Source organism: Mustela nivalis (genome assembly GCF_964662115.1).
Source record: "Mustela nivalis genome assembly, chromosome: 10".
Classification (NCBI taxonomy): domain Eukaryota; kingdom Metazoa; phylum Chordata; class Mammalia; order Carnivora; family Mustelidae; genus Mustela; species Mustela nivalis.
The window spans coordinates 65,912,361-65,924,539 of NC_139029.1; positions in this window are offsets into that span (position 1 = coordinate 65,912,361).

The window sequence follows — 12,179 nt, forward strand, 5'->3', positions numbered from 1 at the left end:
TTTTCAATAAATGTAATATGTCTTTCAAAGAACTCCCTATTAATATAATTTTACATTTATTACCTTATTTTCCTAAGAAGGTTTGACATGTAGCTATGACAAGACCATTTAATCGCTTGTGTAGTATGGAATTGAACATAAACAGTAAACAAAGTTGACAGTCCTGAAAAGAAGAAAAAATGATCCTCTGGTATGCTGAATAGTTCTGATGACATAAATCTTCGATTTCATCTTCCAGGTAGATACTTGTAGTTAGTGGAGTTCAAGGGAAAAAATTTATTATCCACATAAAATATCTCAGTGCCAAAAATGTGCAGTTCTTTTTCTTTTGGATACAGACTCTTCTACAGAGAAAAAAAAATGCACTCTGATTTTTGAGTACAGTACAAGGCATGAAGCCCTGTCATTGTTAGCATAAAGAAGACATCTACACAAGTATTACTGTGCAGAGGGCAATCTTTCTGTCTCTGGCATTTGTTAGGTTACTGTACATAGAATTTAACAGATGAATATGTTCTGCTTCGTGGCATTTTAGTGATCCTATTGGTATGCAGGCTACTCTGCTAGGATAGCAACAGAAAAAAAAAAGGATATATGTTTTATAGCAGTGGTAATAAAAGCCTTCCGCAGTGAGAGAAGAATTTGACTTATTTTCTATGCAGTAATTAGAATTTCTTTAAAACCCATTGAAATACTGAGTGGTAAAAAGGAAACTGAGGCTTCTCCAGGAAGGGCTAATTGAATGTATCTATTCGAATCATGTAGTTGCCCATGAATATCTTCTTGCCAGACACTGTCACTGGAGGATTCCATTCACATCTTCAGGATTACAGGGAAAGAAATGGATTCCTCACGAATGGTGGAGGGTGATTCTTTCATATTTAAAGCGAGTTTGGGAAGAGTACCCTACACAGGAAAGCCTGAACAGATGGAAAGGTGTGTGAGATTGCCTGGTTGTGTGAACTTGAGACTAGTGTGAAACCAAAGGCTGCCCCTTCAGAACAAAGGAACACTATGCAATACTCTGTCAGCAGTCAAGCTGAGCAGAGATATAAAAAGTGGCCAGGGAGATCTGGGGAGAGAGAAAATGCAAACAACGAGGCATTCTCTTTTCAACCAAATTACCAGTATTTGATAGGTATGACGGCGTTCCCCCGTGGAATTTCAACCCATCATTTCCTAGCTATTTCAAAATCACATCTTTTACAGACTTTCACATTTGTTTGCAAAGCTCCTAGGAAACTCTCCAAAGACCTAGTAACTTGCAAGCCTTAAATTAGGTTTTACTGTGCATCCTAAATAAAAAGGTCACAGCCTTTAACTCGCATGGGTTTCTTGCGCTTGGTCTGTAAACTTGCCACTCCTCTAGTAACTCATTGGAGCAACTGTTCGAGATAAGTTACATTTTACTCCATTTTACTGTGCCTTGCAGCAGAATCTATAGAACTGGTCAAACTGTAGCTGTATATAATACCATGTTGTTATTCCCACCTGGCTCTCTTCTGCTGGTTTTACTGAGTGCTGTTAAAAAGATAAATTATCATCTTAAAGGGATGCTTTGGAGGGTGTTAATAAGTTCTTGTAACTTCCGGAGTGTTCAGTGGTGCCCGGGAAACTTCCGTCCCTGCTCCAGGGGATATGATGTGCCTCATCAGCAGACATTCAATGCCTTTATCATCTGTAGACATGAAAAAATCCTCAAGAAGGACTATAATGTGCCATACATATTTTCTCTATCTTGAAACATTGCTGTGTGTGGTTTGATCATAACAGCAAGTGAACACTCAGCAGATACTAATTGCTTTGTGTGTATTAATTTAATCTGCACGACACTGTGAGGTGGACGGGACCATCATCTTCATTTTGCACATCAAGATACTGAGGTATAGGGAGCTTCAGTGGTACAGCCAAGGCCACACAGTTGTGGTAGAACTGGGATTTGAACCCATTTATTCTGTTACTGGCTTCAAAACTTCACACAACCATGCCTCCTTCACATAACTAAATATAATGTGGATACCCACCCCACACGCCAATAGCAGAAATGTTTTTATTGCTCCATTTATATTCTTGATTCTAATATCTGATTCCAATATTTCAACTCTCACCAGAGCTTTTTACGTCTGTCTATATAAACATTAAAGCAGAGGGCTTTTTGTTTTTGTTTTTAAGTTGTTTCATTTAATGCATGCCAAGAACATTACAGAACATTTTGTCTTTTACCTCAAGGGGTTAAGGACCAAATCAGATCTGTAATTGGCTGACTTGTCTACTGACAGCCTTTGAAGCACTGCCCCCCACCTTTATTTTTTATTTTATTTTATTTTTTCTATCTAAAGAACAAGATTGACAACTCTTTACATGTTTGGAATTTTTCAGTCGTGTAAAATGCTTGGTAATGATGGAAATTAACCTGAGGCTTTATCTAACTACCTTTTCTTGCAACTCCAATGAAGCTCTGGTAACAATTAAAATTTTCATGCAAACAACTATTCCCATCAGAAAATACATATTCTTCTATCTTGTCATATCACCCTTCAAAATCTCCTAGATAGTGAAAAGGAAGCCCTTTTCCTTGTCTTTCTTTCTATTGGGTGCATCTGAAGGAAAATTTCCCAAGTTGAAATATACCAACGCATTAAAAAAGCAGATAAAGAAAACAAATGGACTGAAAATACATCTTTAAATGGTCGGACTCTGAAATCCTGAAATAGTTATCTGTCCTTGTGTTAGAAGGTGTTATCTCCTCAAGGAGAAATGAGCAAGGACAGGTCTATACAGAAAAGCATTTGTGCCTTTACTTCTGTCTGTTTATTTGGGATAGCTTGAACTGTCTCCCACTGTTTTTCTACCCAGTGTGAGCAGATAAACTATTATACATGTAACTCATAGGAATCTGATTCAAAGACTGTGTTCATTTGACCTCTGAATATCCGATATGTAATATAAACAAAAATCTGAACAGCACCAACACATAATCAAGAGGCAGAAATGTGGGGAACATGGGTCAGTAGCAATTGAGCAAGCCACACATGTCTCGAGGAACGAATGAAAAACAATTTTGATGCCATTCTGTGATACCAGCATATTTTTTTTAGATCTTATTTGAAGTATCAGGCAGATGGACTGCCCTGTACATCCAGAACCCCTATCTGCTGGCAGGCAGAAAGCCCGAGAACCTATCTTTAAAGTTATTTTAATATATCACTTTTGCCCGGATTAGCTAAGTTAGACATCGACCATTGGTACAGGGAAGGTTGGGAATTAATTTAAATTTGAGCTTACCCTTCCATCATCTCTTGCTGAGTGAGTTCCTTAGCCTGTGAGACATTCCTTTCAGATTTGATTTCTCCATTACTTGGTGGATATTTCTACTTTGAAAGAAAAAGAGGGGGCGGGAGGACAGGGCATGATTGTTATGAGCTGTGAGTTGACATAAACAGTCAAGGAAGTTAAAACAGACCTAAAACCATTTGAAGACTGTCCCTGGTTCCTAAATTCTTCAGCTGCATAATTGAATTTCCTATCTAAAAAGATGTCAATTTCTTGAAATTAAAAGTAAAATCAAAAGATTTTTCTCACTGTGGAAAGCTTGTGATATGAGCCAAAAACATTCAGATAAATTAATTCTCAAATGTATGGGCGCTGACTGGACGGTTAGCAACACAGCCAAGCTCAAAAAACAAAATTTCACTGGTAAGATCTACTGTTGGGGAGGCAAAGTCAACACTTTTACACAGCCTTACACCACGACTGGAAATCCTATATGTTTCCAACTGTTGTTATGTATGTTACTTTCCTATCAATCCTCTTCCAGAAATATTAAATTAACGCCCTTCCGCCAGTCACTGAGACCTCTTCCCTCTCTACTGACTGAGCCTACAGTTTACATCACAGAAGTTAGCCTCTAACTGTTCTTTTCTCCTATTTCTCTGGTTGTTTTATGGGTCATAGTCTGCTGTATCTCCAGTAGCTTGTAAACTACTTAAGGGTAAAAATTATACTTATTCTGTGTCTTTCACAGAACTTGGCCCAGTGTAAAGGCCAGAGATCAGTCTTGATTAATATGTGAATGATTGATGGAATTTTCAAAAAATCTAGTTAGCTTAGGTTATGTATATACTTTTAAATTTGTTTCAAGGGCAAAGTGAGGAACATCTATTCATTCAAAACATTTCTTAAGACCTAGCTATGTAGCAGACGCAGGACCTGTGCTCTGATAGTATATGACAGTTCACCGTTCAATTTTTAAAAACAGCAATAGGAAAGGAGATTATTCCAATAGATAAAATCATATATATAAGTATATCATATATGTTACAAGTACATGCTATATATAGGTATATGACTTTTCAATTGGAACTTAAAGGAGCAGGCGACCCGTGGGAGAGCTAAGATAGAAGGTAGAGCAGGAGGAGAACAAAAAAAACAAAGAGAAATAAAATAGAAGATGGTGGAGGAATGGGGAAGATGTCCTGAGGGATGAGGAGGTTAGAAGTTTTGAAAGAATGCAGACCTTGGCCTTTCTTATGAACCACAGTTTACAGCTTTTTAATTCCTATCATCAAATCTCCATACACAGTAAGTGGAAAAGAAATTGTAATTAATCTCAAAGAGAAATTATTCTATGGCCTGAAGCTTTGTCTCCTTGGGAATGGTTATACTAAGCAGGGTTGGGGTCCTAAGGAAGGATGAAAGCAAAGAGGATATGAGGCGGCTTTTAAAACAAACTCTAGAATTGTCAATCCAAGAAGAGATCCCACGCAGGGAGCTTACAACCATAAATCGGATTGTAAAAGGAATTGGGCAAGTCCCGTCTTCCTCAGCCACACAGCCACACCGCCACACCTAGGCCGGGCGGAGATGGAGCCTGTCAGAGTGGGCTGCTTCCAAGGTGTGACTGACTGTCAGCCAGCATGCTCCCGGAAAAAGGCTGGGATGCGTGAAGTGAGACATAGGGTTCAGGAGGCAGCACTGGGAGAAGTGAAACAGAAGCAGTTTGAGGGTCACCATCCTGGGGCAAAAGCAGGGTTCCCCATCTATCCCCTTCTGAATCCCAGAATTGAGGGCAGGAAACATCTCCCAGTTCCTCAGAAGATGAGCTGCGCCCCTCCTCGCTGGGGCACTCTGGCCTTAGGGGACCGGCACTTGGTGGTCTCAGCACTCTGTCGTCTCATGTTTCCACACCTAGCAGTGGAGATGGTAAAGGCTCTTCGTGAGATCCTTCCCCTGAGCCGATGAAAAGCCATTGCATCTGGGTTCCCTGGAATCTGTGGACTTCAGTGAGGGACAGAGCAGCCGGCAGGAGACTTGTAGACGCATATTTCTAATTAATGATAGAAATAGAGGACCATGTTTTAATCAACGGCCTTCTTGGAAAACAACAATCAAAAGCATTTAAAATCACGTAATCTGAACTTATAGAGGTAGCATCATGAAACAGAAAGAGCAACAGGAACAGACAGACAGACCCTGGCTGGAATCCCAGCATTTGGCCATAGCATTTCATTTCTCAGAGTTACAGCTGCCTCATCTGTAAACTAGAAATAAAAACATGCACTTCTCAGTTTTCTAGAAAAACTAAATATCTGCCATACGCCCCCAAACAATGCTGAGCTTCTGAAAGATGCTTTACAATACGACCCCATATTCATTTTGCTTTCTATTCGAATTCAGATTCGCATGACCCTGGACCTCTCTCACAGACATAAGTATTTTGATGCTTAATGGCTTTATTTTAATGTCTAGCTAAGGAAAGAAAAAAGATTCAAAAGACCACAAAGCACTGATCCTAACTGTTACTAAACTAGTATCTGAAGGTGGTGATACTTAAAATTCTTAAGTCTTCTCGGACAGCAGTGAGGTCAGTCATAGCCACGAAGAGCAAATGTTTCGAGAAAGATGCTTCTCATGCTGGGGGTTATATTTATAATTTTGATTGAAATTACTATTTTCACCTACCTCTGCTTCTCAGGTCCTGACTGAATATATCCTGAAGGCCTGATGCCTAATGCCCAGCGTGTGTTAATTTTCACAGCTTTTTGAAACCGCTTGCCTGTGGCACTTGGGTAATGGGCTTGAGCTGCAAAGTTGTGGAATTCCTTCTGAGTAGGTTCTGTGCAGACCTGAGTTTCCAGTACTCACGCTCAAAAGCCAGACTGAGAAATTTTGGAAGGATTGACCAGGAAGTAGTCAAATCTAAAATCCTTCCTAAGAGCACTCTTATTTTTAGCATCTGTTGTGTGGGAGACGAGTACGGGGCCCACATCAGAAAGCAAGCATGAGGACATGTGAAAATCAGGAGGGCATTTCACAGCTTTGTAGGATTTTTCTGATTTCTTTGGAAACTATGTAAATGAATTCCTTAAACACAGGCTGTCATTGATTTCTCCCGATGTTCATTGATCTCGTCATCATTGCTTCATGTATGTGTTCTCCCAAAACATCTAGTATCGATATTCCTCTCCCTCAACTCTGTCCCCAATCCATTATAAGTATATCATTAAAACCTGTTTAATTTCCTATGAAAGATTATATTAAGTGCACTTTTAGTGTAATTATGTCAATAGTAGAAGATAAACATGTATTAGGCAGTGCAAAATGCTGATTATCTGTCAGGGTAAATCTGTTTATTTGAGACACGGCAATCCGACAACCCCCTGGTGTTAATCGGGAAAGTACATTCTCGTTCCCGGTATAGTGTGGTGGGGTCTGACAGCAGAATGCTGTCAATGGCCTCCTGCTGTGGCATGATCCTTATCATATATAAGCTCATATGCATGGGGTCCTAAGTAATAAAATACAGACGTGCGATCATGTGTTTTAGGCATTTGTGACGTACTTACATTTGGGCATTTTCATATGGGTAGCAAACAAAGTTGACAAGTTCGAGAAAGGCAAGAGTGGGTTACAGGATTAGCCTGCATTTTCATTTGTGCCCAGAGCAGGGTTTGCTTCCATAATGGCAGCTCAGAAGCATTTGTATTAATCCCCAGAGAAAGGAAAGAGCCAGTGCAAAGAAGGGGACTCAGAGAAGGTCGGTCTGGTAGAGGGCGTCGCTCTGATTCTCAATGCCAATGTGCTTCTTTGATTCTTTTAAGCATTTTTTTTTTTTGAGATAGTACAGTGTAAATACATCCTAGAGACACTACTGCCTGCCAGCTGCAATTGGGCACCAAGTTTTCCTTCAAGGAGATAAAACAGTATAGGAAGGTGACACGTCACACTAGCCGTGGCTCAATTCCACCAGGTTTTTGTGCAACAGAAAACGAATAGAGATGAAAATGGATTGAATATACAGGCACAGTGTGCCAGCCTCTCTGAAAAATAATTTTGTCTGACTTTATTACATTGTGATCATTTCCTGAATGCTGTAAAATGCTGAGTAGAATAATAAAAATTGATACGTATATTGACATTTTAGTTTTCTAAATAGAAGCTGAGCAAATATAAACAGCATTTGGTCGTTGCAACTCTTCTGACCAATCATTCGTATGCTGACTAATTCACTTACTCTCATTCGGCCTTAATATAAATGTCTTCTGAAATAATTTCTCCCCAGTAGATTATGCACATCTTCAGTTTGATTCAGAATTTACATGTGTAGTTTGCATATTTTTGCATCAGAGTGTCTGCTTTAAATTAGATAAAGGTCACTGTCATTCATAATCAAGAAGAAGGTGGATTAAAGGTCACAATTCAATAAAAAAAATCTGATTAGATGTAGAGGTTTGTTCATGTGATTCAATATCATTGGATAAGTGGAAATCATGAGTCAACAAATTAACCTCAGGATAATGGGTGACTTGCTTCACTGTGATCAAAAATATTCACAGATTTTTTTTCTTTTTTTCCCAATGTCTAACTTGTTTGTCTCTGTGTAGCAGTGACAGTTACTTCTGTTACTACTCTTACCATTAGTTGTCTTTTATAATGTCACTTGGTTTTAGGAATGGCATAAATGACAGTTTTATCTCCAAAATATAATAGAAAGTTTTAATGAATTAATAATAGATGTGGATTAGGAAGTCCCTGAGGACCTATGGTTACTTGTACCATTTTTTTCCCCCAAGATATTTCCTAGTTCCTCCACTCTTTTGAAACGATGGAGCTGTCACAGCACATTTCTTCCCTTACATAACTACTTTTACCTCTCACGACACTTAAGAGCCCTTATAAACCCTTCCAAATCTTGACATCTACTCGGTGTTTCTGTCTGTGATTAGAAGGGATATGTATAAAATAAGTGTAGCTGGTGGCAGACAATTAGGCTTTGTCAGTTGGTTGAACTTTTTTAAGGTGGTGTGACAATGACTTGAATAAATGGAAAGCAGCTGAAAACAAACAAATGCTTAGTTGCAAGATACAGTCGTTGTTCGGTCCATACATCAATGATTCATGTAACAGAACTTATTATCAAAAAGGAAAGAGTCCGACTTGTCATCTTAAAATATTTCTTTTCCTTTTTGCATGTGCTCTTGACTTAAGGGGAGGTCTTATCCCCACCCCACCACCACCGAATTATTTGTCTACTCTATTTGCTATATTGGCACCTTAACAGATCATCCAAAAAAATAAAAGAGAATTTTAAAAAGAAAAAAAAGAGAAAAGAGAAGAAAGATAGAAAAGAAGACACTACCTTTTTAAAGCACGTTGTTTATTTTTCCAAAGAAAATCAAACATTTTTATAGGAACTATAAAGGTTAAATGGCTTAAGCAGATTATAATTAGTTAATTTTGTTAAACATATATTGGATCAATTTTACATTATTTTAATTACCTTTTGGAATAAATGGTTTGGTGAACAAATTCACTTGATGTTCAGGATCAAACAAAATTACCTTTCCTCTGGGTAGGCTTAAGTTTCACAAAATGATTTGGAAATGACCTCCTTTGCTTTCATCTAAAAATATCTTTGGATTTAGAAAATGATTAAAGTTGGATATATTGTGTTTTAAGTCAATCATATTTTATCATTTTCATGGCTTGTTCTTTCTTTAAAGAGGAGTGTAATCAAACTTCACTACACAGATGTTCCCCCTTTAAGGAGACTCTTGTAATTCATGCAGTATTGTGGTATTTATAAGGCTGATTCAAATCTCATTTCTGCCAGAAGACATATAATGTATTCTGGTAAGTTTATGAAGTTGTGTTTTGTTTGTTTGTTTGTTTTCTGATAAGATATAAGAATGAGGGCACCTGGGTGGCTCAGTGGGTTAAAGCCTCTGCCTTCGGCTCAGGTCATGATCTCAGGGTCCTGGGATTGAGTCCCACATCCGACTCTCTGCTCAGCAGGGAGCTTGCTTGCCTCTCTCTCTGCCTCCCTCTTTGATTACTTGTGATCTCTCTCTGTCAAATAAATAAATAAAATCTTGAAAAATAAAAAAAGATATAAGAATAAAAGCTGGACAGTCACTAAGTATCATGTACAAATCGGAAATGTTCTGATTTATGTCTCTGTGGTATATGTGTGTATATATACCTACACTCATACCTAGAAATAGTCAATCCCTAAATTGTAAATACTGGGGCCCAGATTGTTGAGCGTAAGAAAACCACATAACTATCTCTCACCTACCCCAATTAACGGCATCTAGGAAACAAACTAGGAGAATACAAATACTATTTGCCCCCCCTCCCTTTTTTTGGTCTATGTGGAGTTAGCAAATTAATCTAGTGCCCAAAGATAGCTCTCTCTCTTTTTGCTTACAGAAGGACTTCTCAGTGAGGGGTGATTTACTTCCCAAGGGATCTTTGGTACTAGACACTTTTTGTTTGGGTTGGTGGGGAGAGGTGGATGTTCGTCTTACTAACATGTAGCTGGCAGAAGTCATGCATGCATCTAAGTACACGGGAGAGCTTTCCAAACATAGGATTATCTTTCCCAAAATGTCAACAGCCCTGAGGTTGAAAAATCTCCCTTGTAAGAAAGAGGGAGAAGGTTCTTCATTATGTATCTCAACCCTATAGCATCTCTTTTTCCATAGCCCAATGCTCCGTCATCCTGACTGCATCTGGCTAACTTCTCTTCATCCTTCAGAACCCTCAGGGCAGTCATCACTGCATTCTGAAAAGTTCTGCTGGTTTGTCATCTGATCATAATTATACACCATTATGTGATCACACCACTATATCCCTAAACTTGATTGATTTGCTTTTCTGTATCCCATCCTAGACCAAAAGTTTCCTGAAAATTGAACATTTTATTGCTGATATCTAACACGGTTTGTGGGATATAACTGTCCTATTAGGACATGGTGTTGAATGACATCTGGCTTATCTCTAAGAAAAATACAGTCCAGGGTGTTTGGGTTTAGCTTAAATAGTACTTAAGATATTACCTCAGGGGGTGCCTGGGTGGTTCAATGGGTTAAGCCTCTGCCTTCAGCTCAGGTCATGATCTCAGGGTCCTGGAATAGAGCCCTGCATCGGGCTCTCTGCTCAGCAGGGAACCTGCTCCCCCCTCCATCTTTCTGCCTGACTCTGCCTACTTGTGATCCCAGGACCCTGAGATCACGACCTGAGCCAAAGGCAGAGGCTTTAACCCACTGAGCCACCCAGGTTCCCGGAAGAAAGAAATTCTCAATTTTTTTTTTTTTTTAAACTGTAGTCATGATATCCAACAGCATTCATTCTCTGATTGCTGTCTGTCTGCTTTCTTCTACTTCCATCCATGTGTTGCATGGAACTTTCATTTTATCCCCTACCAATTTTAAGATGTTTACAAGTTTGTTTGAAAGAATTTTTAAGAGCAAGTTTCAGACTTACACTTCTCTAGTAAACCCAATGACATTGTGTTCCACATCTCCATGTCTTGATATGACTCACCAGAGCAACATAATTGTAAATACAAAACCAGAAATTTTTTTATTTTGTTTATTTATTTATTTTTTTAATGAGGGACATCCTAGTTAAGAAAGGCTGTGAAATATGTAAGTTTCCTGTTAAATTAGGAGAATTTCATCGATTTCTTCTCCTCTGATCCCAGGAGGCCAAAGTGTCTGAGAACAGCATTTCTAGAAGGCTGATCATAGAGGTGGAGCTCAACAGATGTGTTTGAATGGAACCGGAATAATGAACGTTTCTAGGGAATGATTCTATAGAGGCTAAGATAATCATGAGTCCAATGATCATGAGTTTTTATTGCATTCATTAATTTTATTTCTTGGAATAAGACAACAATTAAAGAGGAAAATAAGACCGATGTACCATTTTCTAATTTTTTTCTTGGAATTGTTCTTTGAATCTTTATATTAACACGTATAGCTAAACTTCTTCATAGGATGCAGTTTTGATTAGATGTTAACAATATTTTTGTTTTTAATTAATTTTAAAATAATTGAGACATAACCCTTATTTCAAAATTTAAGGAAATAAAATGCTTTGAGTATAAATTTGGATGAACTACTACCCTTTTATCAATGTATTTTAAAAAACAAATGCTATTTTTTTTAAAAAAAACTTAAAATAAGTTTATTAAAGTAATATGAATTATATTACATATGTCCATGATACACATTACATAATTTTATGTGCATAAATTATATACTTAATTTAATATTTTTTATTTATAAAAATATTTTATTTATATAAACTAATATATATAATAAATCAAATAGTGGGATCCTTGACCCCTACCCAGGATAAGAAAGGGCTAAACCACAGAGCTTTATCTCTGCCCCTTGCCTTTGTCGCACTGAATGTGAACAAAGAAAATATGTTTACCCAGATTACACATGAGACCAACCTGAAAAAGATAATCAGTACCTTATGTGACAATAAGCTATAAGTATAACTTAGTACGAGATAAATGATAATTCTGAACATCAGTTAAAAACATTAAATGCACAATTTAAAATGAAGCTCTTTAGGAAGGAACCTTAGTTAAGGAGAAAAGGATATATGGGTTTTAGTTAATCATAAGCTTAATATGCACCAATGGCGAGATCCAGCTGCTAAAAAAGAAAAAAAAATTCCAACACCTTAAGCTAAATTAATAGACATTGTAAGAAGGACATTGGAAAGAATAATCCTATTAAATTCTCTAATTATTAGATCACATCTAACATACTGCAATTAGTCCTCTGTATTTAAAGGAAAAAATTGGAAAACACAACGTGTCAAAAAAAATGTGTCCAAGTTGGAAAGGAGTTTAAAAACTGTCATGTGAGAAATAGCAA